Here is a 13,539-nt window from a genome sequence, read left to right on the forward strand (position 1 = left end):
TCATAACTTCCCTGACCACTCTAGGCTATGGTAGTTTCCCTCTTTTCTCAAAGTTAAGTGTTTACATCTCACAGTTTAGCACAGATATATGTGATCTGCAGAGCTAGCTATTGTTTCATGCATATGTGACTAGTTTCTCAAGCTGAATTGTAAATTCCTCGATTAAGTGAAGAACAGTGTCTTATAAGTCTCCTAGACATGCTCTCAGGGTGATCTGGTACCTGGTAAGTAATAGAATAAACCTTAACCAAAGAATAACTAATTTAGAAGTATTTAATTGCAAGTAGAGTTAGATAGTCTGCTTAGCATGAAATTGAATATCCAAGTCAAGAAAGAAAGTCAGAAATGGATTGTGGAATTTATAAGAATTTATAAGAAGGCACCTTAAGGTCCTTAGCCCCACGATTTCATTTTATGGATGGGGAAACAATCCTTGGAATGCCATTATTGACATCCTTTAGGATTTTTTTGGGGGGGTCTAATATTTAACCGTGTCTGCCTCTATTTAGCTGCATTTCTCTTCATCCCATTCTATTCACTAATCAACCAAAAGTAGTAGGAGATATGAAAAAAAAATACAGAACTATGGAAAAATAAGAGTAGGTAGATGGTGCCATAGTGCAAAGCATGCTGGACCTGAAGTCAAGAGGACCTGATTTCAAATCTAGCCTCAGACACTTACTAGCTGTGTGACCCTGGGCAATTCACTTAATCCTGTTTGTCTTACCTGTAACCCTATTTCCTCATCTGTAAAAGAGCTGAAGCAGTGTCTTTGCCAAGAAAACCCTAAATGGGGTCATAAAGGGTTGAATATGACTAAAAAACCAAAACAACAAAATGAAAGACTAAAACTTGACTTGTCAGATGGACATTGCTCTGCTCTAGGGAAGATTATTTTACTAATTATCTCTTTCTAGTCTATGTCTCTTCCTTTGGCTTTCACAGTTCTACACTTGCTTCTTTCTCTTATTTCTTTGATCTTTCCTTTTCTATCTCTACTGGCTACTTCTTTTCATCTTATTTGCCCAAAGTTCATAATTGAACCCCTTCTTTTTTCTCTATACCATTTTCCTTGATGAGCTCATCCGTTCTCATAGTTTCAATCATCTATGTGATAATTCTAAAATTTCTTGAGTTCTAGGCTCTATGCTAAAATTTCAAACTATAGATTTCAAGTTACAGTGTGTCTGACTATGGCTAATCAGACCAATATGAGCTCAGAATGATCTGCCACAGGTCAGCCACAAGTAGTCCATGCGAACATTTGGGGTGGATTCTCTAATTTTGCACATCTCCCACTTCTTTTGAGCTATTGTACTCTGCTATGCTCATAGAACACAGCATCTCAGATGAGATACTCCATGGTGGGTGATCCTGTGCTTGTGTCTCTCATGTCACACAATCAATTCTTGAGAGTATCCTTCTGTTACTTTTTCTGACAACCACATGAGTACTTGACCTGTGTGAGTTCTACATAAAATAAGTCTTTTTGGCAAGCGTGCATTTGACATTTGAACAATGTGGTCAGCCAAACAGAGCTGTGCTCTCTGTAGTAGAGGTGGAATGCTTGGCAGTTCAGTTCAAGAAGGACCTCTGTGTCTGGCATCTTCTCCTGCCAGATGATCTTCAAAATCTTCCCGAGATAATTCAAATGGAAGTGATTTTGTTTACTGACAGGCGCTGGCAAACGGTCCATGTGAAATGAGGTCAGAACAACACTCTGTAGACCTTCAGTTTGGGAGTCAGTCTAATACTTCTCCTTTCTCTCACTTTCCTTTGGAACCTCCCAAACACTAAGTTAGCTATGGCAATGTGTACATCAACCTCATTATCAATGTGGACACCCCTGGAAAGTGTACCCCCCAAATCAGTGACCTTATCCACAGCATTTAAAACTTCTCCATTTGCTGCAACCAATTGTTTCACATATGGCTGATGGAATACCTGTGTTTTCTTGACTCTAATATAGTGATATCATTTTGGTCCTCTGAGGATAAAGGACAGCAACCAACCAACCAACTATAACTTTCAATTAACTTTCCCTTCTTATTGGATACTCTCTTTTCTCTTAGCTTCAGAGAGTTGGTTAAGCTCTAATATTTCTAGCTCTGATATTTCTAATAAGCTTCTAATATTTTCTGTTTGATTTGACTGGCTCCTCATTCTCTTTTTGACCTCTTTAAATGAATATGAAGGAAATATATTTGATTTTTTTTTTTTTACATTCTCTCCTTTGGCAATTTCATTTTGATCCCTCCATTCCAACTACCATATCTTTGCAGATGAATCTCAAATTTATATTACCATACCCAACTTACCCTTTCAACCAGCTGCATAACTTCTCTAGTGAGCGTCCCACTTACACCTCCAATTCATGCTTACTATTTTTAACTGTAGTAGAATCCTATACATACTGTCTCCCATGTTTATAATCTTGTATTAAATTATTTTTCTCCCTCCACTTTCAGAGTCAATAATTTACTAGGCTCTCTGTTTCATCTCTGCAGTATCTCTCATACCTGCCCCTTTCTCTTTATTTTCCCAGCTTGTACCTTGGTATATAGGCCTCTATTATCATTTGCATAGACAATTGCAATTGGTTCTTTTTTTAAACTTAATTTTTTTCTTCTTTTTTTTAATTAAAGTTTTTTATTTATAAAACACATGCATGGGTAATTCTTCACCATTGACCCGTGCAAAGCCTTTTGTTCCAAATTATCCCTTCCTTCTCCCCACTCTTTCCTCTAAATGGCAGGTAGTCCAATACATGTTGAATGTGTTAAAATATGTTAAATCAAATATATATATATACATATTTAAATAGTTGTCTTGCTGCACAAGAAAAATCGGATCAATAAGGAAAAAAAACCTGGGAAAGAAAACAAAATGCAAGCAAATAACAACAGAGAGTGTCTGAATGCTATGTTGTCTTCCATCTCTCTGTGGGTGTAGATGGCTCTATCCATCATTGAACAAGTAGAATTGGTTTGAATCATCTCATTGTTGAAGAGAGCCACATCCATTAGAATTGATCCTCATATAGTCTTGTTGTTGAAGTATATAATGATCTCCCAGTTCTGCTATTTCACTTAGCATCAGTTCATGTAAGTCTTGCCAAACCTTTCTGAAATCATCCTGCTGGTTATTTCTTACAGAACAATAATATTCCATAACATTCATATACCACAATTTACCCAACCATTCTCCAACTGATAGACATCCACTCAGTTTCCAGTTTCTGACCACTACAAAAAGGGCTGCCACAAACATTTTTGCACATGTGGGTCCCTTTCCCTCCTTTAAGATCTCTTTGGGGTATAAGCCCAGTAGAAACACTGATGGATCAAAAGGTATCCACAGTTTGATAACTTTTTGAACATAATTCCAAATTGCTCTCCAGAATGGCTGGATCCATTCACAATTCCACCAACAATGTATTAGTGTCCCAGTTTTCCCACATCCTCTACATTTGTCATTATTTTTTCCTGTCATCTTAGCCAATCTGGGGTGTGTAGTGGTACTTCAGAGTTGTCTTAATTTGCATTTCTCTGATCAATAGTGATTTGGAACAGCTTTTCATATGACTGGAAATAGTTTCAATTTCTTCATCTGAAAATTGTCTGTTCATATCCTTTGACCATTTATCAATTGGAGAATGGTTTGAATTTTTATAAAGTTGAATCAATTATTTCTAAATTTTGGAAATGAGGCCTTTATCAGAACCTTTGAATGTAAAAATGTTTTCCCAGTTTATTCTTTCATTCTAATCTTGTCTGTATTACTTTTGTTTATACAAAAAAAAACTTTTTAACTTAATATAATCAAAATTTTCTATTTGGTGATCAATAATGATCTCTAGTTCTTTGGTCACCAATTTCTTCCTCCTCCACAGATCTGAGAGGTAAACTAGTCTATGTTCTTCTAATTTGTTTATAATATCATTCTTTATGTCTAGATTATGAATTCATTTTGACTTTATTTTGGTATATGGTGTTATGTTCTTGAGAGGAGGTCTTCCTGTTTCCATTCTTTAAATCTTACAGGTCATACCAGAAAAATCTTTCTAATGTATGGATTTGATCATATCACTCTTTGTTGACTCTTTATTATATTCCTAGTAAAGTTCAGATTGTTCTGCCTGACATACATTTATTAAGCTCCTGTGCCAGGCACCATATTAAATACCGGGGATGCAAAAAGAGGCAAAGGACAGTCTGAATCCTTATGGAACTTTTATAATCTAATTATATCTATATTATGTATCTATACTATATATGACACTCTACTTATAATGTTTTTGGTGATCTCATCAACTCATATTGCTATGTGGATTTAAATAACATTTCTATATTGGGGATTTCCAGGTCTATGTATCTAATCATAATTTCTTTCCTGAATTCTCAACATCATCAGCTGTCTATTGGACATTTTGATCTGTAGGATAAGAATCTCAAACTTAACAAGTTGAAACAAAACTCATCATCTTTCCTCTCACATCTATCCCTCTTAAATTTAAGATCATAGATATATATAGAGCTGGACTCAGAAGTCATGTAATCTAACTTCTCATTCAGAAAAAAACTGAATCCCAAAGTGGTTGAAATCACACAGGTGACTGATATATTAAGTGCCAATAAATTGATCAATTGAAAAGATATTAAATATACTTTAGGAAAGGAGTTATGGATCTCTGGAATGAAGGCTGATGGATTAAGATGCTTCATATTCAAACCTGGCCTCAGACAATTAACTCTTTTTGGCTATATGATCCTGGGCAAATCATTTAACCAATTGCCTCAGGAAAAAAAATTAAAAAGATGTTTTCATACAACTCAAGTAATGACATAAACCTTGGACTTCTTGAAAAGCAGAGTGGGAAGAACTGGAAAAAGCAAAAAGATAAAGTTAAGAGGGTTGTTTTTATCAATCTCCCAGGAGAAAAAAAACAAAAGCCAGTCAGGAGGCAAATCTATCAAAAATGAAAGGGAGTGTGAAATAAGTCTTGATTTAAAGATAGTTAAGCAACTGAACCAATTCCCCAAATCTTATTTTAATGAGGAAAGAGAATTAATTCCTAATTATGTAAAAATGATTGTGTTAAAAAAAAACTTATAGGAAGCAAATAAAGAAATATTAGGGAAAAATGAAGGAACATAAACTGAGAAATATGGCATCTTACATTTTAGGTGTGGCAGAATTATCTAATAAAAGGGTTATTAACTTTTGTTCTTGTGTCTTGGGCCCCCCTTGGTAAAATGCAGCTGAAATATAGTTATCAAAGTGTTTTTTAAAAAAAGTTTCCAATTCCTAGATTAAGAAGTCTTGATAATATGTTAAGGAACTATATGGTAAGGATACTGGATTTGGACTCATAAGGTCTTGGTTCTGTCATTTATTATCTATGTTTCTCTGGATAAGTTATTTATTAACCTCTATGAGCCTTGGTCATCTCTCTTTAAATTCCATCTTTGAGTAGTTGGACTAGGTGACCATTATGATCCAATCCAGCTCATACTACAATTAAATTTAATATAATTGTAGTATTTTAGACTTGAAAAGGACAGTAATTATTCATCCCAGGCATTCTTGAAAAGTACTTGGTGAACCACTGTGATTCCACTGTATTCTGAAATACTACATGAAAAAAACTTTGCAATTTATAGATAAGCACACAAATCAGAGTGATTAGGATTTGCTCATTGGATTGTTTTCGCTATCTGTTAAATACTACTGAGATACCTGGGAAGAGTCTGTTCCCTAGCATTAGGTACCATCTTTTTATTTTTCTAATGTAAGAGATTCTTAACAGGGGTTCCTGAACTTGGATGAGAAGGGGGAAAAAATTACATCTTTATTTCAATGAAATTGTTTTCCTTGATATTCTTCTGCATTTTGTTTCATTATTATTTTGATCAGAGGTCCATGAGCTTAACGAGAATGCTACAGGGGTCTGTGACCAGAAAGTTTAGAACCTGTGCCCTAATGCTTATTGTAATTAAAAAGTTCTCCTGGGATAAAGGGCCAGGGCTGAGCTAATTGTGGACTCTTGGAACCAGTAGGGCTTTCAATGGCAGGACATCATTAGGAGCTGCAGTGGTATATTCACAAATGCTGCCTCTTGCTCCCTGCTGCTTCCTCTGGTCCTGAGCTTTTGCTGAGTGTATAAGGCAAAATGCAAGAGTCAGGGGAAGAGCTTCTATCACTTCTCCCCATGAGACTATTCGCAGCATCACATCTCAAGATCTAAAATTGGAAGTGAAAGTTGGAGGATCAGTCAGGAGCCTGAGGGTTCAGGGCAGCTCTCCCAGAGTCCTGTTTCATCTTGAGGTTTTTGTGCAATTTCTATTTCTTCTCTCTTACCTTACCTGGATTTCTCTTACAATCCCTACCCTTGGCTGTTCCTCAGTTCTCATCCCTTCCTAGAAGTCCCACCTTTTTTAATCATGTCTGCCAGTTCCCCTTCCTCCTTTTACAGGATTCTTTATTTCAGTTAGTCATTTATTAAACCACTTACTGATAAGCAGCATTTATATAATGCTTTAAAGCAATGGTTCTCAAACTTTTGTTTTCAGTATCTTTATCCTATTAAAATTTATTGAGGATCTCTCCACAGCATTTTTGTTTATCTGGGTTATATTTATAGACATTTACCATATTGGAAATAAAACTATTTTTGAATTTGAAGATCTTCTAAAAGGATTTCAGAGATCCCCAGGATTCTCTAGATCATACTTTGAGAATCACTGCTAAAATTTGCAAAATATTTTACATACATTATCTCACATTGATCTTCACTATCACTCTGGGAGGTAAATGCTGTTATTATCCCCATCTTACAAATCAAGAAACTGAGGCTGGGTGATTAAATGATGTCAGGATTTGTACTCAAGTTTTCCTGATGTAAGGTCTAGCTAGCTATCCAACGTACCACCCGACTTCCATAAGGCCATGTGTCTGAGGCTGTACTAAATGCTGGAGATAAAAAGGCAAAAAATGACTTATTCCATTTTCTCATCTATCTGTCTCTTCCTACTAATAGCCATATATTTCTGATTTTCTGTGTCAATCCCTCCATAACAATTTTTTTGTCCTAATAAGGCCAGGAAGGTTAAATGTCCCTCAGGGTTCTCAGGCAACCTGTTCAGAGAACATCTATTTCTTTGCTACCTATTTGAACCCCCCACCTCCAGTCTCACTGATTATGTTCCCTCCATTTTGAAGGGGCAATGACTAGCACTAATTCCCTTTGACCACTTCATGTTAATTGGCTTTTCCAAAAAAAAATTGCTTTAGATATAGCAAGAACAAACAAGTAGACATTTTCCCTAATATTCTGGGAACCTAATCATCTCCCTACTATCTTGGTCTCTGCAGATCTCAAAATTTAGCTCAATCTAGGACCATGACTTAAACCCAAATTGTTCTTGGTGGCAGTGACTAACCAACAATAGGCCCTAGACCAAGCCCCTCTTGGTCACTGTTTGACCCCCGTTTGGCTCGGAAACAATAGCAATTGTTTCTATTTGGACCAGAAACAAGGTCTTCCATTGCAGCCAGGGCCATCTCCAGTCATCTTGATCTATATCTGACCACTGGACCGAGATGACTCTAGAGGAGAAAATGAGACTGGAGCCTTTGTACAGCTCTCCCTCACTTCAATGTAATTCACTTGCATGTCATAGCATCACATTCCTGATGTCATAGTTCTCTTTGAGAAGGACAAATAACAACAATAGCACACTCACTATCTGGGCCCACTTACTTGGCTACTGACTTTGTGATGTTTAGTAAAATCTGGTAGAATCTCAAGCCACTTGAGATCAGGGACTGTTACATTTTTTTTTTTTTTTGTTGTTGTTTGTTTTTTGTGTCCCCATCACATAGCATAGTGGTTAATACATAATAGATGCTTACTAAATGCTTGTTGAATTACGTCTTTAGTATTTTTTGCCTTTATAATTACTTCACAATTCCTGTTTTATCTTTATTCTGTAGAATTTTTGGCTACAAGTTAGATGGAAGGCTCCCATGGTCATTGTAGCATAGTGAGTGGCATCTTACATTGCTAAGAACTCTGGAAGTGAGAACTTTTTTTTTTCCTTTTAAAGAGGCAGGGGCTGTAACTCCTATAGAAGCAGTTCCTCTCCTTCTTCCCCTTATCTCCACAGAGGTTGCTTCCCTCAGGCCAGAATCTTCAGGTCATTGAGAATTCAAAAGACTTGACTAAAATCACTTAGCTAGGAACTTAAAAGATGTGATTTAAAACCAGGTCTTCCTCACTTAAAATCCAATTCCATCAGTAAAATCAAACTCAAATAGAAATGGCTCCTTGTGGGTAGCATATTGATTTAGAAAATCACAAATTAACATCATGTATATTGTATGATGTTTTTGTTATTTTGTCAAACATTTCCCAATTACATTTTAATTTGATTCAGCTGCAATAAGTAGTTTTGTGCTCTGTTTCTCTGCTTTCTTTTTTTTTCTTTTTTTTTTTTTTCTCTCTGCTTTCTTTCTCTCCTCACCATGTTTGTCTGCTTCCTTCTTTGGCACAAGGTGAACATCTAATAAGTATTTGTTGAACAGAAATCTTGTTTCCTCTCCTAAATTTCGAGCTCTTTGAATTTTTTGTAGCCCCAGGGCCTCACGTAGTGTTTTGTGCATAATAGGCCTTCGTTATACTTATTTAGGTGGAATTCTCAAAACTTAGGGCAATAATTCCTTCTGACTAATATAATTGAGCAATGGGTAAGATTGGAATCAGACAGAGATGACCATCTCAAATGACTAATCTTTGGAGTGATGGTCTCCATTGGACTTCTGTGATTGTACTGAGAATTGAAACTTTTGTATTTCTTTTGAGGGAAACTCAATTACAGAATATCCATTTATGCCCAGAAAACTGTTGGAACAACCCAATTTCCCACCCTCTCCTCTTCCAATAGCAGTTTTCTTTATGGTTTTTATGCTTGGACCCCAGAGGTAAAAAGGCTATTGGGAACAGAAAATAGATAGCATGGAGCCAGAAGAATGTCCTCCTGTGTACACAAGGGCATTCGTGATTTCATCAGAATAGAGAATTTGGAAAGACAACATAGCAGAGTCGATTAGAGAGCCAGCCTCAAAGACTTTAGAAGATTTGGGTTTCATCCTTCATCTGATCCATACTACGTCATCTTGGAAACATCTTAGAGAATTTTCTTACAACTAAGATATATCTTGTACAGAGGAGCCTATAGAATCCAGATGAGAGGTAGAATTTGAATCCACATCTAAACTCCAAGTTTAGCATTCCATTGATTCTAGAGCTGATAGTATTAGACCCTTCCCAGGCTCATTTAGGTAATAAGGTTGAAAAATTGTGTTATAATTATATTTGCTTTTAACATTTCCAAGGCAGCTATCAACTTCTTAAACTACCCAGGAGAAGAAAATCCCCTCTGGCTTTTGTGGAAGATTCTAAATATTCAGGGATAGGTGAGAATAAGCATTAGCAGCAACTCCTGTTAATTTCAGCACAATTTGAATGCCAAGTGATCACTCTGGCTGTTTAGAAAAACAAAATATAGCAATTTTACAGACTAAAATAAATCAACCTTCTTGTCAAGAAAATTTACTTCTTGCTCCCCTTTGGCTTCAACTTTCAATGCCTTGCTAGGGCCTGAAGACCTGTTTAGTGCAGCTGCCACCGTAAATTTTTTTTTTTTCCTATTGCATTGATGGAGTTTGTGATCATGGCAGTCTGTTAGGGCACATTATGGTCCCTATGGTGGACTTGGAAGATTGGAAAGGACGGAGAGTGAACTGTCAGTGTGCCAGTTACTTGATGACACAGCCATGGAGGATGTATAGAATTAGCTTGGTTAGGAAGGGATATTTCTGAAGGCGACCTAAGGGGTATCACAGAGAATTAGGCATAAGATCCCATTATAAAGGTTGGGAGTAGTCCTGGATAAGTAGGACCCTAAGACAGCACTTCCAAAGATCACATGAAATAGTGTCAGGCAATTGGCTTACTATAAGTGGATATCTAGGAAATCAACACTAACCTTCTTAGAATTCCCAGAGGATTTTAGATTGAATAACATATTATAGATTGAGAACTGGAAAATAATCTTGAAGGCACCATTTTCCAGGAGATTGACTCCTTCAAAGTTTTAAATGATGTGTCCCATTCGTATAGGCAGTAAGTAGCCAAACTGAAATTTAAACGGCCCTCTGACTCCTAAACCAAGACATTTTTCACTGTCTCTGCAATAATAATTGCATTCATGTTGTGCTTTAAGGTTTGCAAAGAGCTTTAGGTGTTATCTAATTTGATGCTCACAACAATCCTGAGGGATAGATACTATTATTTCATTTTATAGATGAAACTGAAGTTGAGAGTAGTTAGGTTTACTTAACTCAACAATCACAGACATTTGGCATAATAATGAAAGTAGAAGGCACTTAACCACAAAGTAGATACAGGCTAAGTAAGAATATCCCCTCAAACTTTTAAGTTTTATAAGAAATTTTAAGTCTGCTTTGAGGACTGCAGGGTGTGATTTCCAAATGTAGAATTCTCTTTCATAATAGGCCCTTAATAAGAGTTTGTTGATTTTACTTTAACTGACTCTTTAATCAACCTGTCAGGATGCTATCTTTATAATTTTTCCTCTTCTCCATCCTGAAAAAAAAAACCCAAAAAATTCAACTTAATTTTTCTAATTTAATTGATGGTACTATTTCCAGTGTCACCTGGCCTGGAAACTCTCAGGTGTTTTCTCCTCTTTCCCTTTATTTCACCCCACATCTAATCTCTTATCAAATTTAGTCAGTTTGATCTCTTCAATGTCCCTCACATCTGACCTCTCTTATTTTTCTTATGAAAATATTCTTCTCATTATCATCCTTGGACAGGCCATTATTAACTCTCTTCTGGACTATTAGAATAGCTTCTAATCAGTCCCCTGCTTCATTTTATACTAATTAGCTTCATACACTCTCTTTTACAACCAACTAGCCATTGCCTGATCTCATCCTGCTTTCATATTGCTCTCTCTAGTTCTGCAATAGCCCCCCTTCCTATTTCTAGTCTAGCAAAAACTCTTCTTTCAGGATTCTCCCCATTGCTGAATCTCCCATAGCTCAGTGTTTGATCTCTGATATACTTATTTCACCCTGATTTATATTTGTCCTGTCTTCCTATCAACACTTTGAAAGCAAAAGCTGTCATTTTTTCCACCTTTGTTTCTATGTAATAACATTTTTCATCTCTGTCAGCATACTGATAAAAAGCTATTTTCATCATTGATGACAGGGGAGCCACATTTGCATTCTGAGACTCACTGTGATAAATGAGGAGGACTAAAAGGGGAGAGTCAAAGGTGGTGTGTGGGAGGGTGCAAGACCCCCTTTTCCCAAATTAACTAATCAGAGACATCTTTAGGTACAAAGAGAAAGCACTTATTTAGTCACTGAGGGGAGAGGCCCAGACACACCTGGGAGCCATTCCAACTCCTCCATGTGCTCCTGGAACCCAGCCTGCTTCTGCCCTGTCAGGATTTAAAAGCAAAAGATCTGAGCCTTCTCATTGGATAGATTAAAAGGACATAAATGTTGTGCTACAGTTTCCTTTTATTGTCCTGCCTCAGTTTCCCTAAATCATTATGCTCATTTCCCTAAATTATCCTGCCTCAGTTTCCCTGAATTGTTCTACCTCAATTCCTTGAATTGTTCTGCCTCAATCCCCTTGGTTGCAAACCCCCTTTCTGACCATTAGGACTGAGATAATTAGGGCTGGGAGCCCTGACCATTAGCATTTCATAGATAAGTTAGAGATGGGCTTACAGCGCTCTTGCTCCAGACTTTCTGTCCCCAGTGACACTCCGAATGTATCAGAATCTATGGTTCTACCCCCCGACCTGTCAGAACCGGATTGATGGTCCCTGCCTGGAGATTTCCATGCTCATCAGTGTTCGGACTCCACCCCTTGCCTTTGCTTCCCCTGAACTCTGGAGCCATATAAAAATCACTGCAATCTCACACTGATGCTGAGTTCTTTGAGACGGAAAGTCCAATTCAGCCCTAGGGGGACAAATGGATTCTGATCTGCCCCCAGACAATCTCTCCCTCTCAGAAACCCAAATATTAAAAACTCTCTATTCTCTATCTTGCCTCAGTTTCTCCAGCATTACATAACCATCCTTGACTAATGGTCACCAGTGTTGGCTGCCTCCCACAAGTCATGCTACTTCCTGCAACTTCACTAACTTCTTGTATCCCAGGGTTCAAAGTTCATCCCTCCAGAGACCATGTGATCTCTCTTCCCCCTCCCCCTTCCCCCCTCAGGGTCCCACTTCTGGGAACAGGAATCATGTGACTCAATACCAAGAAATACTTCATCAATCAGTCCCATTCAGTGGCTCTTGTATTGTGGACCTGGGTAATGAGAAAAACAGTAGAGCTTCTGAAAGGAATGGAGAAGTTGGGAGGACTATTGGGTTTAGGGAGGAAAGATGGGTTCTGTTTTGGACATGTTGAGTTTGAAGTGTCTCAGAGACATCTAGGTGGAAATGTCAAGCAAGGAATAAAAACAAGAACATATATGTTCATCAAAGATGTTTGCAGTTGTTAAGGAGGAGGTTCAAATAGAAGGATTTTTTAGAGATAGCAGATTCTTCCAAGTAATTTTGTTTGATAACATGATACTGAACTTATCAAAGCCCCCAAATGCTAGAAGCCTAGGTCAATGAGATCCTATGTAATTCAAAAGAGGCATGTTTATCAATCTATTAAAAACAAAACCAAAAATCAAAACAAAACAAAAAAACAACTTTTACTTTTTCAAGGTCATGATGTCCCCCTGATCTTTGTGAAAGGCTGATCTGGATTAGAAAAACTTTGAATCTCAACCCCTCCCGGCCTCTGGGAGCATCCTCACCCTCCTATACTTGGTTACCAAAGGAAACTCCCACAATTCATTTGGAGATCTTGGCCTAGGGCCTAATCACCACCCATTATTGATCTGGAAATTGCTCAAGTCATCTGATGATCTCTCCCTAGCCCTGGGCTAAATATAATCAAGATTCTATATCCCAACTTTTGCTGTCTTCTTAATCAGGAACTAGCCCACTGAAATAGCTACTCAGTGAAAATAAACCCATTTCTGCCAAAAACCTCGCTTAGAGATTGGGACTGCGAATTCTTTCCCAAAACCTGCAACACTACCCTGGGGTGTAAGAGTATCCTCACCCCTCAACAGTCATATCAATAAAACTACAAAACTTATTTTGTAGAGCAAGAAAAAAAATAATAAATTTTTTTCTGGAAGAATAGAAAGTCAGTAATATCAAGGAAATTAATGGAAAATCAAATGCAAAGGAAGATGGTTTAGTTGTATCAGATCTAAAACTGTATCAGAGTGGCAATCATCAAAACTATTTGGTACTAGCTAAGAAACAGAGTAGTGGATCAGTGGAATAGATTAGATATACAAAACTTTGTAGTAATCTACTATTTGGTAAATCCAAAGACTCTATCTTCCAGAATCAGAAC

Source organism: Antechinus flavipes, chromosome 2 (genome assembly GCF_016432865.1).
Source record: "Antechinus flavipes isolate AdamAnt ecotype Samford, QLD, Australia chromosome 2, AdamAnt_v2, whole genome shotgun sequence".
In the NCBI taxonomy this organism is placed as follows: Eukaryota; Metazoa; Chordata; class Mammalia; order Dasyuromorphia; family Dasyuridae; genus Antechinus; species Antechinus flavipes.